The sequence below is a fragment of the Salvelinus namaycush genome, unplaced genomic scaffold (assembly GCF_016432855.1).
Source record: "Salvelinus namaycush isolate Seneca unplaced genomic scaffold, SaNama_1.0 Scaffold649, whole genome shotgun sequence".
NCBI lineage: Eukaryota > Metazoa > Chordata > Actinopteri > Salmoniformes > Salmonidae > Salvelinus > Salvelinus namaycush.
The window spans coordinates 14852-26870 of record NW_024061363.1 but is presented as its reverse complement, the minus strand read 5'-3'; the positions used below and the strand labels follow the sequence as shown (position 1 = coordinate 26870).

The window sequence follows — 12019 nt, the reverse complement described above, 5'->3', positions numbered from 1 at the left end:
ACTCACCAAATAGTAAAGAAGAATTCAGAACACCTAGTTCCCTGAAGTAATTTTCCCCAAAATTGTTTACAGACAGATTATTTCCCATCATTCCCATGGCTGAATGGTCAATGTTGATCAACATCTGGTAGAAAAGATTTAACTCAATGCTACGGTTCAAACATGTACCTTTTGCTCCAACAATTTCGTCATGTCCCTTCGATAGCTCAGTTGGTAGAGCGGAGGACTGTAGAATGCTAAATAATGAAAACCTTAGGTCGCTGGTTCAAATCCGCCTCGAAGGAGGACCTTTTTTCTGCCTCATCAATGCGCCCACAAAAATATTTTTGCCGTTTGTCCGCACATCCCCCTATAGAGAATACAATGTGCATTTCCAGTTTCCTTAAATAATAGTCTAGGTGTACGAATCCAATCATACAGAAGAATTAAAAACAATTCAAGTTTATCCAAAGTTCTCCACATTCAATAGATCAGTTGGTAGAGCAAAGGACCGTAGAACACTAAATGCTGAAATCCGGCTTGAGGAGGACTCTTTTCCTACCTCATAAATGCGCCTAAAAGATATACATTTGCCTGTTGTTCGCACATTCCCCTATAGAGAATAAAACGTGCATTTCCAGTTTCCTAATTAAGAAAGAATCCAAGTTAACTCACAAAATACTAAAGAAGAATTCAGAACACCTAGTTCCCAGAAGTCATTTTTCCCAAAAAATTTTACAGACAGATTATTTCACTTATAATTCACTGTATCACAAATCCAGTGGGTCAGAAGTTTACATACACTAAGTTGGCTGTGCCTTTAAACAGCTTGGAAAAATCCCGAAAATGATGTCATGGCTTTAGAAGCTTCTGATAGTCTAATTGACATCATTTGAGTCAATTGGAGGTGTACCTGTAGATTTATTTCATGGCCTACTTTCAAACTCAGTGCCTCTTTGCTTGATATCATGGGAAAATCAAAAGAATTCAGCCAAGACCTCAGAAATAAATTGTAGACCTCCACAAGTCTGGTTCATCCTTGGGAGCAATTTCCAAACGCCGGAAGGTACCACGTTCATCTGTACAAACAATAGTACGCAAGTATAAACACCATGGGACCACGCAGCCGTCATACAGCTCAGGAAGGAGACGCGTTCTGTCTCCTAGAGATGAAATTACTTTGGTGCGAAAAGTGCAAATCAATCCCAGAACAACAGCAAAGGACCTTGTGAAGATGCTGGAGGAAACAGGTACAAAAGAATCTATATCCACAGTCAAACGAGTCCTATATCAACATAACCTGAAAGGCCGCTCAGCAAGGAAGAAGCTACTTCTCCAACCCCTTCGATAGCTCAGTTGGTAGAGCGGTGGACTGTAGAATGCTGAATGCTGATATCCTTAGGTCGCTGGTTCAAATCTGGCTCGAAGGAGGAATATTTTTCTGCCTCATCAATGCGCCCCCAAAAATATTTTTGCCGGTTGTTCGCACATCCCCTTATAGAGAATAAAATGTGCATTTCCAGTTTCCTTAAAGAATAGTCTAGGCGTACGAATCCAATCAAACAGAATAATTAAAAACAATTCAAGTTTATCCAAAATTCTCCACATTCGATAGCTCAGTTGGTAGAGCAAAGGACCGTAGAACACTAAATGCTGAAGTCCAGCTTGAGGAGGACCCTTTTCCTACCTCATAAATGCGCCTAAAAGATATACATTTGCCTGTTGTTCGCACATTCCCCAATAGAGAATATAACGTGCATTTCCAGTTTCCTAATTAAGAAAGAATCCAAGTTAACTCAAAAAAATAGTAAAGAAGAATTCCGAACACCTAGTTCCCTGAAGTAATTTTCCCCAAAATTGTTTACAGACAGATTATTTCCCATCATTCCCATGGCTGAATGGTCAACGTTGATCAACATCTGGTAGAAAAGATTTAACTCAATGCTACGGTTCAAACATGTACCTTTTGCTCCAATAATTTCATAGTGTGCCTTCGATAGCTCAGTTGGTAGAGCGGAGGACTGTAGAATGCTAAATGCTGAAATCCTTAGGTCGCTGGTTCAAATCCGGCTCGAAGGATTAGCCTTTTTCTGCCTCATCAATGCTCCCTCAAAAATATTTTTGCCGGTTGTTCGCACATCCCACTATAGAGAATAAAATGTGCATTTCCAGTTTCCTTAAAGAATAGTCTAGGTGTACGAATCCAATCATACAGAAGAATTAAAAACACTTCAAGTATTATCCAAATTCTCCACATTCGATAGCTCAGTTGGTAGAGCAAAGGACCGTAGAACACTAAATGCTGAAATCCGGCTTGAGGAGGACCCTTTTCCTACCTCATAAATGCGCCTAAAAGATATACATTTGCCTGTTGTTCGCACATTCCCCAATAGAGAATAAAACGTGCATTTCCAGTTTCCTAATTAAGAAAGAATCCAAGTTAACTCAAAAAAATATTAAAGAAGAATTCAGAACACCTAGTTCCCTGAAGTAATTTTCCCCAAAATTGTTTACAGACAGATTATTTCCCATCATTCCCATGGCTGAATGGTCAACGTTGATCAACATCTGGTAGAAAAGATTTAACTCAATGCTACGGTTCAAACATGTACCTTTTGCTCCAATAATTTCATAGTGTGACTTCGATAGCTCAGTTGGTAGAGCGGAGGACTGTAGAATGCTAAATGCTGAAATCCTTAGGTCGCTGGTTCAAATCCGGCTCGAAGGATTAGCCTTTTTCTGCCTCATCAATGCTCCCTCAAAAATATTTTTGCCGGTTGTTCGCACATCCCACTATAGAGAATAAAATGTGCATTTCCAGTTTCCTTAAATAATAGTCTAGGTGTACGAATCCAATCATACAGAAGAATTAAAAACACTTCAAGATTATCCAAAATTCTCCACATTCGATAGCTCAGTTGGTAGAGCAAAGGACCGTAGAACACTAAATGCTGAAATCCGGCTTGAGGAGGACCCTTTTCCTACCTCATAAATGCGCCTAAAAGATATACATTTGCCTGTTGTTCGCACATTCCCCAATAGAGAATAAAACGTGCATTTCCAGTTTCCTAATTAAGAAAGAATCCAAGTTAACTCAAAAAAATAGTAAAGAAGAATTCAGAACACCTAGTTCCCTGAAGTAATTTTCCCCAAAATTGTTTACAGACAGATTATTTCCCATCATTCCCATGGCTGAATGGTCAACGTTGATCAACATCTGGTAGAAAAGATTTAACTCAATGCTACGGTTCAAACATGTACCTTTTGCTCCAATAATTTCATAGTGTGCCTTCGATAGCTCAGTTGGTAGAGCGGAGGACTGTAGAATGCTAAATGCTGAAATCCTTAGGTCGCTGGTTCAAATCCGGCTCGAAGGATTAGCCTTTTTCTGCCTCATCAATGCTCCCTCAAAAATATTTTTGCCAGTTGTTCGCACATCCCACTATAGAGAATAAAATGTGCATTTCCAGTTTCCTTAAATAATAGTCTAGGTGTACGAATCCAATCATACAGAAGAATTAAAAACACTTCAAGTTTATTAGCAATTCTCCACATTCGATAGCTCAGTTGGTAGAGCAAAGGACCGTAGAACACTAAATGCTGAAATCCGGCTTGAGGAGGACCCTTTTCCTACCTCATAAACGCGCCTAAAAGATATACATTTGCCTGTTGTTCGCACATTCCCCTATAGAGAATAAAACGTGCATTTCCAGTTTCCTAATTAAGAAAGAATCCAAGTTAACTCACAAAATACTAAAGAAGAATTCAGAACACCTGGTTCCCTGAAGTAATTTTCCCCAAAATTGTATACAGACAGATTATTTCCCAAGATTCCCATGGCTGAATGGTCAACGTTGATCAACATCTGGTAGAAAAGATTTAGCTCAATGCTACGGTTCAAACATGTACCTTTTGCTCCAATAATTTCATCATGTCCCTTCGATAGCTCAGTTGGTAGAGCGGAGGACTGTAGAATTCTAAATGCTGAAATCCTTAGGTCGCTGGTTCAAATCTGTCCCGAAGGATTAACCTTTTTCTGCCTCATCAATGCGCCCTCAAAAATATTTTTGCCGGTTGTTCCCCCTATAGAGAATAAAATGTGCATTTCCAGTTTCCTTAAAGAATAGTCTAGGTGTACGAATCCAATCATACAGAAGAATTAAAAACACTTCAAGATTATCCAAAATTCTCCACATTCGATAGCTCAGTTGGTAGAGCAAAGGACCGTAGAACACTAAATGCTGAAATCCGGCTTGAGGAGGACCATTTTCCTACCTCATAAATGCGCCTAAAAGATATACATTTGCCTGTTGTTCGCACATTCCCCAATAGAGAATAAAACGTGCATTTCCAGTTTCCTAATTAAGAAAGAATCCAAGTTAACTCACCAAATAGTAAAGAAGAATTCAGAACACCTAGTTCCCTGAAGTAATTTTCCCCAAAATTGTTTACAGACAGATTATTTCCCATCATTCCCATGGCTGAATGGTCAATGTTGATCAACATCTGGTAGAAAAGATTTAACTCAATGCTACGGTTCAAACATGTACCTTTTGCTCCAACAATTTCGTCATGTCCCTTCGATAGCTCAGTTGGTAGAGCGGAGGACTGTAGAATGCTAAATAATGAAAACCTTAGGTCGCTGGTTCAAATCCGCCTCGAAGGAGGACCTTTTTTCTGCCTCATCAATGCGCCCACAAAAATATTTTTGCCGTTTGTCCGCACATCCCCCTATAGAGAATACAATGTGCATTTCCAGTTTCCTTAAATAATAGTCTAGGTGTACGAATCCAATCATACAGAAGAATTAAAAACAATTCAAGTTTATCCAAAGTTCTCCACATTCAATAGATCAGTTGGTAGAGCAAAGGACCGTAGAACACTAAATGCTGAAATCCGGCTTGAGGAGGACTCTTTTCCTACCTCATAAATGCGCCTAAAAGATATACATTTGCCTGTTGTTCGCACATTCCCCTATAGAGAATAAAACGTGCATTTCCAGTTTCCTAATTAAGAAAGAATCCAAGTTAACTCACAAAATACTAAAGAAGAATTCAGAACACCTAGTTCCCAGAAGTCATTTTTCCCAAAAATTTTTACAGACAGATTATTTCACTTATAATTCACTGTATCACAAATCCAGTGGGTCAGAAGTTTACATACACTAAGTTGGCTGTGCCTTTAAACAGCTTGGAAAAATCCCGAAAATGATGTCATGGCTTTAGAAGCTTCTGATAGTCTAATTGACATCATTTGAGTCAATTGGAGGTGTACCTGTAGATTTATTTCATGGCCTACTTTCAAACTCAGTGCCTCTTTGCTTGATATCATGGGAAAATCAAAAGAATTCAGCCAAGACCTCAGAAATAAATTGTAGACCTCCACAAGTCTGGTTCATCCTTGGGAGCAATTTCCAAACGCCGGAAGGTACCACGTTCATCTGTACAAACAATAGTACGCAAGTATAAACACCATGGGACCACGCAGCCGTCATACAGCTCAGGAAGGAGACGCGTTCTGTCTCCTAGAGATGAAATTACTTTGGTGCGAAAAGTGCAAATCAATCCCAGAACAACAGCAAAGGACCTTGTGAAGATGCTGGAGGAAACAGGTACAAAAGTATCTATATCCACAGTCAAACGAGTCCTATATCAACATAACCTGAAAGGCCGCTCAGCAAGGAAGAAGCTACTTCTCCAACACCTTCGATAGCTCAGTTGGTAGAGCGGAGGACTGTAGAATGCTGAATGCTGATATCCTTAGGTCGCTGGTTCAAATCTGGCTCGAAGGAGGAATATTTTTCTGCCTCATCAATGCGCCCCCAAAAATATTTTTGCCGGTTGTTCGCACATCCCCCTATAGAGAATAAAATGTGCATTTCCAGTTTCCTTAAAGAATAGTCTAGGCGTACGAATCCAATCAAACAGAATAATTAAAAACAATTCAAGTTTATCCAAAATTCTCCACATTCGATAGCTCAGTTGGTAGAGCAAAGGACCGTAGAACACTAAATGCTGAAGTCCAGCTTGAGGAGGACCCTTTTCCTACCTCATAAATGCGCCTAAAAGATATACATTTGCCTGTTGTTCGCACATTCCCCAATAGAGAATATAACGTGCATTTCCAGTTTCCTAATTAAGAAAGAATCCAAGTTAACTCAAAAAAATAGTAAAGAAGAATTCCGAACACCTAGTTCCCTGAAGTAATTTTCCCCAAAATTGTTTACAGACAGATTATTTCCCATCATTCCCATGGCTGAATGGTCAACGTTGATCAACATCTGGTAGAAAAGATTTAACTCAATGCTACGGTTCAAACATGTACCTTTTGCTCCAATAATTTCATAGTGTGCCTTCGATAGCTCAGTTGGTAGAGCGGAGGACTGTAGAATGCTAAATGCTGAAATCCTTAGGTCGCTGGTTCAAATCCGGCTCGAAGGATTAGCCTTTTTCTGCCTCATCAATGCTCCCTCAAAAATATTTTTGCCGGTTGTTCGCACATCCCACTATAGAGAATAAAATGTGCATTTCCAGTTTCCTTAAATAATAGTCTAGGTGTACGAATCCAATCATACAGAAGAATTAAAAACACTTCAAGTTTATCCAAATTTCTCCACATTCGATAGCTCAGTTGGTAGAGCAAAGGACCGTAGAACACTAAATGCTGAAATCCGGCTTGAGGAGGACCCTTTTCCTACCTCATAAATGCGCCTAAAAGATATACATTTGCCTGTTGTTCGCACATTCCCCAATAGAGAATAAAACGTGCATTTCCAGTTTCCTAATTAAGAAAGAATCCAAGTTAACTCAAAAAAATATTAAAGAAGAATTCAGAACACCTAGTTCCCTGAAGTAATTTTCCCCAAAATTGTTTACAGACAGATTATTTCCCATCATTCCCATGGCTGAATGGTCAACGTTGATCAACATCTGGTAGAAAAGATTTAACTCAATGCTACGGTTCAAACATGTACCTTTTGCTCCAATAATTTCATAGTGTGCCTTCGATAGCTCAGTTGGTAGAGCGGAGGACTGTAGAATGCTAAATGCTGAAATCCTTAGGTCGCTGGTTCAAATCCTCCTCGAAGGATTAGCCTTTTTCTGCCTCATCAATGCGCCCTCAAAAATATTTTTGCCGGTTGTTCGCACATCCCACTATAGAGAATAAAATGTGCATTTCCAGTTTCCTTAAAGAATAGTCTAGGTGTACGAATCCAATCATACAGAAGAATTAAAAACACTTCAAGATTATCCAAAATTCTCCACATTCGATAGCTCAGTTGGTAGAGCAAAGGACCGTAGAACACTAAATGCTGAAATCCGGCTTGAGGAGGACCATTTTCCTACCTCATAAATGCGCCTAAAAGATATACATTTGCCTGTTGTTCGCACATTCCCCAATAGAGAATAAAACGTGCATTTCCAGTTTCCTAATTAAGAAAGAATCCAAGTTAACTCACCAAATAGTAAAGAAGAATTCAGAACACCTAGTTCCCTGAAGTAATTTTCCCCAAAATTGTTTACAGACAGATTATTTCCCATCATTCCCATGGCTGAATGGTCAATGTTGATCAACATCTGGTAGAAAAGATTTAACTCAATGCTACGGTTCAAACATGTACCTTTTGCTCCAACAACTTCTTCATGTCCCTTCGATAGCTCAGTTGGTAGAGCGGAGGACTGTAGAATGCTAAATAATGAAAACCTTAGGTCGCTGGTTCAAATCCTCCTCGAAGGAGGATCTTTTTTCTGCCTCATCAATGCGCCCTACAAAAATATTTTTGCCAGTTTGTCCGCACATCCCCCTATAGAGAATACAATGTGCATTTCCAGTTTCCATAACCCTCCCGTTGTCCTCCTATTATGCCTAGCACACAGTGTCCCCCCCGGGTCACCCTGTCCCGTCTTGGCTAAAGGCCCAGTGGGCACAAGTGTGACAGTATGGGTGTGAACAGCCTTTGCAGATGTATTTCTTACACCTGCAGCACGCGGTGTGTGTCTTGGCGTCCTTCTTGGGTGGGCAGAGCTGACACCTCTTCCTCTTACTCGCCTCCAGCCGGGCAGCCGGGGCTGGGTCGGAGGCGGCGGCCGGGCCGACGGCTCGCTCAAGGGCTTGCGGACGAGCCTCGGCGGATACACGCTCGCCCCGTATGACTTTGACAAGTGCTGAGGCGGCTTCGGTGCGGGGGAGACGCTGCCTTCTTTGGATCAAGGGCTTCACGAGCGCCTTTCCGAGCTGCTCCAGGAACACCCTCCTCTTGTTCCGCTTCCCGGGCATCCAGTCGGGGTTGATCTCTCGCCATATGACAAAGGCGTTGTAGGAGGACACGTCGAGGATGTTGTGGAAGATGACCAGGGGCCAGCGGGCGGTCATCCGTCTGCAGCTGTAGGTGCCGACCACCTTGTCTAGGTTGTCCACGCCGCCCTTGTTGCAGTTGTAGTCTAGGATGAGGGCCGGCTTCCGGTCTCGGCGATCGCTAACGTCGGGCTCCGCGTGCCGCGTGCTCAGAAGCAGCACGTTCTTATTTCTCTTTGCCAGGTAGGACACTAGAGTGGCGGTGGGCGTGAAGGCGAACCTGGAGGACGAGACCTGTCTGTCCTTGGACTGGAGCAGCGCGGGAGGGAGCTCGGGCTTGTTCTTTCGCACCGTGCCCACCATGGTGAGGTTCCTCTCGAGGAGCCGCTGCCCGAGTTCGTAGGAGGTGAAGAAATTGTCACACGTGACGTTGTGACCGCCCGGCAGTCCCTCGGTCAGATCGAGGACGACGCGCGCGCCCTGGTTCTTCTCGGGGCCTCCGCCGGCCGCCTTGCCGGTGTACACTTGCATCTTCCAAGCGTAGCTGGACTTGGCGTCGCAGGCCACCCACGACTTGATGCCGTATTTGGCCGGCTTGCTGGGAATGTACTGTCGGAAAGGACAGCGTCCTTGAGGCGAGGGAGAGGGGAGGGAGAGGAGAGGGAGAGGAGATTAGCAGCGTCATACACAGATACATAGACTGCCCGTGCTCTCTACGCTACACGTACAAACACAGATACCAGCGTCATCGTTACCGGCTCACCATCGGGGCGCACTGCGTTTACGTTACACGCAGCCGCCTCCGCCGCCCGTGCTACTGCCGATTGCTACTACTGCCGATTGCTACTACTGCCCGTGCTACTACTGCCCGTGCTCCACGTTGCTACTCTTGCCGATTGCTACTACTGCCCGTGCTACTACTGCCCGTGCTCTCTATGCTACACGTACATAGACAGATACATTGACTGCCCGTGCTCTACGCTACACGTACAAACACAGATACATAGACTGCCCGTGCTCTCTACGCTACACGTACAAACACAGATACATAGACTGCCCGTGCTCTCTACGCTACGCGTACGTACACAGATGCATAGACGGTACCTCTGAACGGGACCAGTTGTTCGTCCACCGTCACTTCGGGCCCCGGGTTGTAGAGGGCCTGCAGCCGCTCCTCCCACAGGTCCCACACCTCTCTCACGGCCGCCAGTCTGTCGGTGGCGAGTCTCGCGGGTCTCGACTGGCGGTCGTCGAATCGCAGCAGCCTCGAGTACTTGTGAAACGCCTTGAGCGGCATGGTGGCGCGGAACACGGTCCTGCCGCTCTCGGCGTCCCACAGGCTGGCCGCGGCCTCGCCTCGGGACCTGTAGACGCCGGCTAGGATCAGCAGCCCTACGTAGGCGCGCAGGTCGGTGGAGTCCATGGGTCGCCAGCCGTCGCCGTATTTTCTCACCCCCTGCAGATTCGTCATGTCCACGATGATCCTTTCTATCGCCGGTGTGACAAACAGACGGAAGGCGGACGCGATGTCGAGCGCTCGCGACGCGGCGTAGGCCGTGGGGCCCGGCGTCACGGCGGGGCAGGGCCGGCGGATGGCGCGGGGCCGGTCCGGGCCGCGATAGGCCACGGAGGACCATTTGATTTTGCCGTTTTTTGACAGCAACGTCTCCCTTTCTGGCTCTGGCTCTCTGGCTCTGTCTCGCTCTCGCTCTCTGTCTCTGGCTCGCTCTCTGTCTGGCTCTCTGTCTCGCTCTCGGCCAGCGGCCGCGTCTCCCTCTCGCTCTCCCTCCGGCTCTTCCTCCGAAGAGGAGCACGACCGCGAGGCCGAGTCGTCTTCGTAGTCGTCCGCGTCGCGCTCGGGGTTGTATTCCTCACCGTCTTCATCTTCCGAAACGTCCTCCTCTTCGGAATCGCAGTAGTCTTCTTCGTCTTCTTGGTCGACGCTGGAGGATATCTGTTCCAGGACCTGAGCCGCGCTGAAACCGGGACTGCGAGGCGTCGTAGGCGGAGGCAACACGCTCGGCGGGGTCGTATTCCTCGTCGTCGTCCTCGTCGTCGTCCTCATCATCGTCCTCATCTTCTTCTTCTTCTTCTTCTTGTTCTTCTTGTTCTTCTTGTTCTTGTTCTTCTTCTTCTTCTTCTTCTTCTTGACAATATTAGTAGGCTCTCTACGCCCTGCTTACTGTCGTAGGCGGAGGGCTCACGCTCGGCGGGGTCTTATTCCTCCTCGTCGTCGTCCTCGTCCTCATCTTCTTCTTCTTCTTCTTCTTCTTCTTCTTCTTCTTCTTCTTCTTCTTCCTGACAATATTAGTAGCCTCTCTACGCCCTGCTTACGGTGGCCACGTGAATGGGACGAGGCACGCGAATGGACGAGGCGCGTGGTCGGCCCTGCCTGCTCCTTCGGGCCCTTCGGCCCCTTCGGTCCCATCCGGGACGCTCGGCTGGCCTCCCCGTGTTATAGCACCGAGGTCGTGCACTGAGTTGTTGGGGACAACTGGTCCCTGCCGGGGTCACTCAGACCCGGCCCAGACAGAGGGGAACAACTCCTAACACAGGCCCCGGGTCACTCCGACCCAGCTCAAGACAGGGGTAGGAGGGTTACAACATACACCTTGCTAACGCTGCCGGGGTCACTCTGACCCAAGCCCCCGGGACAGAGGGGAACAACTCATAACGCAGGGCCTACAACAGGGCCCGGGTCACTGTGACCCGGCCCAGACAGGGGTAGGAGGGTTACAACATACACCTTGCTAACGCTGCCAGAGTCTCTCTAACCCACACAGACACTGGGAATCGACTCGTAACGCTGGCCGGGGGTAACTCTGACCCGCCGAGGCAAGGGGAAGGTTGTGTAACAACAGCCATACCCGAAAGGCACAATTTCCACAACCAAGGGAAAGTAGTTTGTAGGGGGGCGTTTTTAGATTCGATATCCAAACTCACACGGGGCCCAAGGGCCCGTATGGGGGACAGAGGGCCGTATTCGACACAGGCCCTTGCCCGGAATGTTGAGCGTGTCAATTTTGGGGCAGGACCTTTTACTAGTATCCAGCAGGTGGTGGTGTTGGGTCACTGTGACCCCGGCCTGCCAGGGTCTCTCTGACCCACACAGACACGGGGGAAGCGACTGGTAACGCTGCCGAGGGTCACTCTGACCCCTCTGACGTCACTATGACCCCGCCCACACAGGGGCAGGGGCAGGAGGGTTACAACATACACCTTGCTAACGCCGCCGGGGTCACTCTGACCCCTCTGACGTCACTATGACCCCGCCCACACAGGGGCAGGAGGGTTACAACATACACCTTGCTAACGCTGCCGGGGTCACTCCGACCCACACACAGACACGGGCAATCAACTCGGAACTGCCCGGGGTCGCTCTGACCCGCCGAGACAACGGGAGGGTTATGCACATCGGTTATTAGCTGAACAGGGTCACCTCTGTCCCAGTCTAGGAACTCAGTGCATTTGTAATAGCCTTGGGTGACGTGTATATCAAATGGGATGAGAGTATTGTCAGTGCTCTTCACCATACAGGAACACACTCCTCCCTGCATGTCACCAAAGTAGGCCGTGATGGCAATAGCTCCTACAGTAACTTCGGGTCTATTTAGGGATGACATTAGCTGCTCTTTAGAGACGGAGCCCCACCACCTCTCACCCAGCCATTCTACCAGTGGAAGCCAGGATCTGTTCAATAGAGGCCAGTTGCCATATTTCCTTTGCTTAGCGACACGGAGTGAGT

General features: G+C 46.4%; 9 non-coding genes across 9 annotated transcripts; all 9 read left to right on the top strand.

The window, feature by feature from the left end:
* Positions 1 to 195: 195 nt before the first annotated feature.
* Positions 196 to 284, top strand: trnay-gua. Its single transcript is given in 2 exon segments — positions 196 to 232; positions 249 to 284. It is a non-coding gene; the product is annotated as a tRNA-Tyr (tRNA).
* A 1036-nt stretch (positions 285 to 1320) lies between these two features.
* trnay-gua lies at positions 1321 to 1409 on the top strand. The gene is given in 2 exon segments: positions 1321 to 1357; positions 1374 to 1409. It is a non-coding gene; the product is annotated as a tRNA-Tyr (tRNA).
* A 560-nt stretch (positions 1410 to 1969) lies between these two features.
* Positions 1970 to 2058, top strand: trnay-gua. Its single transcript is given in 2 exon segments — positions 1970 to 2006; positions 2023 to 2058. It is a non-coding gene; the product is annotated as a tRNA-Tyr (tRNA).
* A 560-nt stretch (positions 2059 to 2618) lies between these two features.
* Positions 2619 to 2707, top strand: trnay-gua. The gene is given in 2 exon segments: positions 2619 to 2655; positions 2672 to 2707. It is a non-coding gene; the product is annotated as a tRNA-Tyr (tRNA).
* Positions 2708 to 3267: 560 nt separating this feature from the next.
* trnay-gua lies at positions 3268 to 3356 on the top strand. The gene is given in 2 exon segments: positions 3268 to 3304; positions 3321 to 3356. It is a non-coding gene; the product is annotated as a tRNA-Tyr (tRNA).
* A 1200-nt stretch (positions 3357 to 4556) lies between these two features.
* trnay-gua lies at positions 4557 to 4645 on the top strand. Its single transcript is given in 2 exon segments — positions 4557 to 4593; positions 4610 to 4645. It is a non-coding gene; the product is annotated as a tRNA-Tyr (tRNA).
* Positions 4646 to 5681: 1036 nt separating this feature from the next.
* Positions 5682 to 5770, top strand: trnay-gua. Its single transcript is given in 2 exon segments — positions 5682 to 5718; positions 5735 to 5770. It is a non-coding gene; the product is annotated as a tRNA-Tyr (tRNA).
* A 560-nt stretch (positions 5771 to 6330) lies between these two features.
* Positions 6331 to 6419, top strand: trnay-gua. Its single transcript is given in 2 exon segments — positions 6331 to 6367; positions 6384 to 6419. It is a non-coding gene; the product is annotated as a tRNA-Tyr (tRNA).
* Positions 6420 to 6979: 560 nt separating this feature from the next.
* trnay-gua lies at positions 6980 to 7068 on the top strand. The gene is given in 2 exon segments: positions 6980 to 7016; positions 7033 to 7068. It is a non-coding gene; the product is annotated as a tRNA-Tyr (tRNA).
* The last annotated feature ends 4951 nt before the right edge of the window (positions 7069 to 12019 follow it).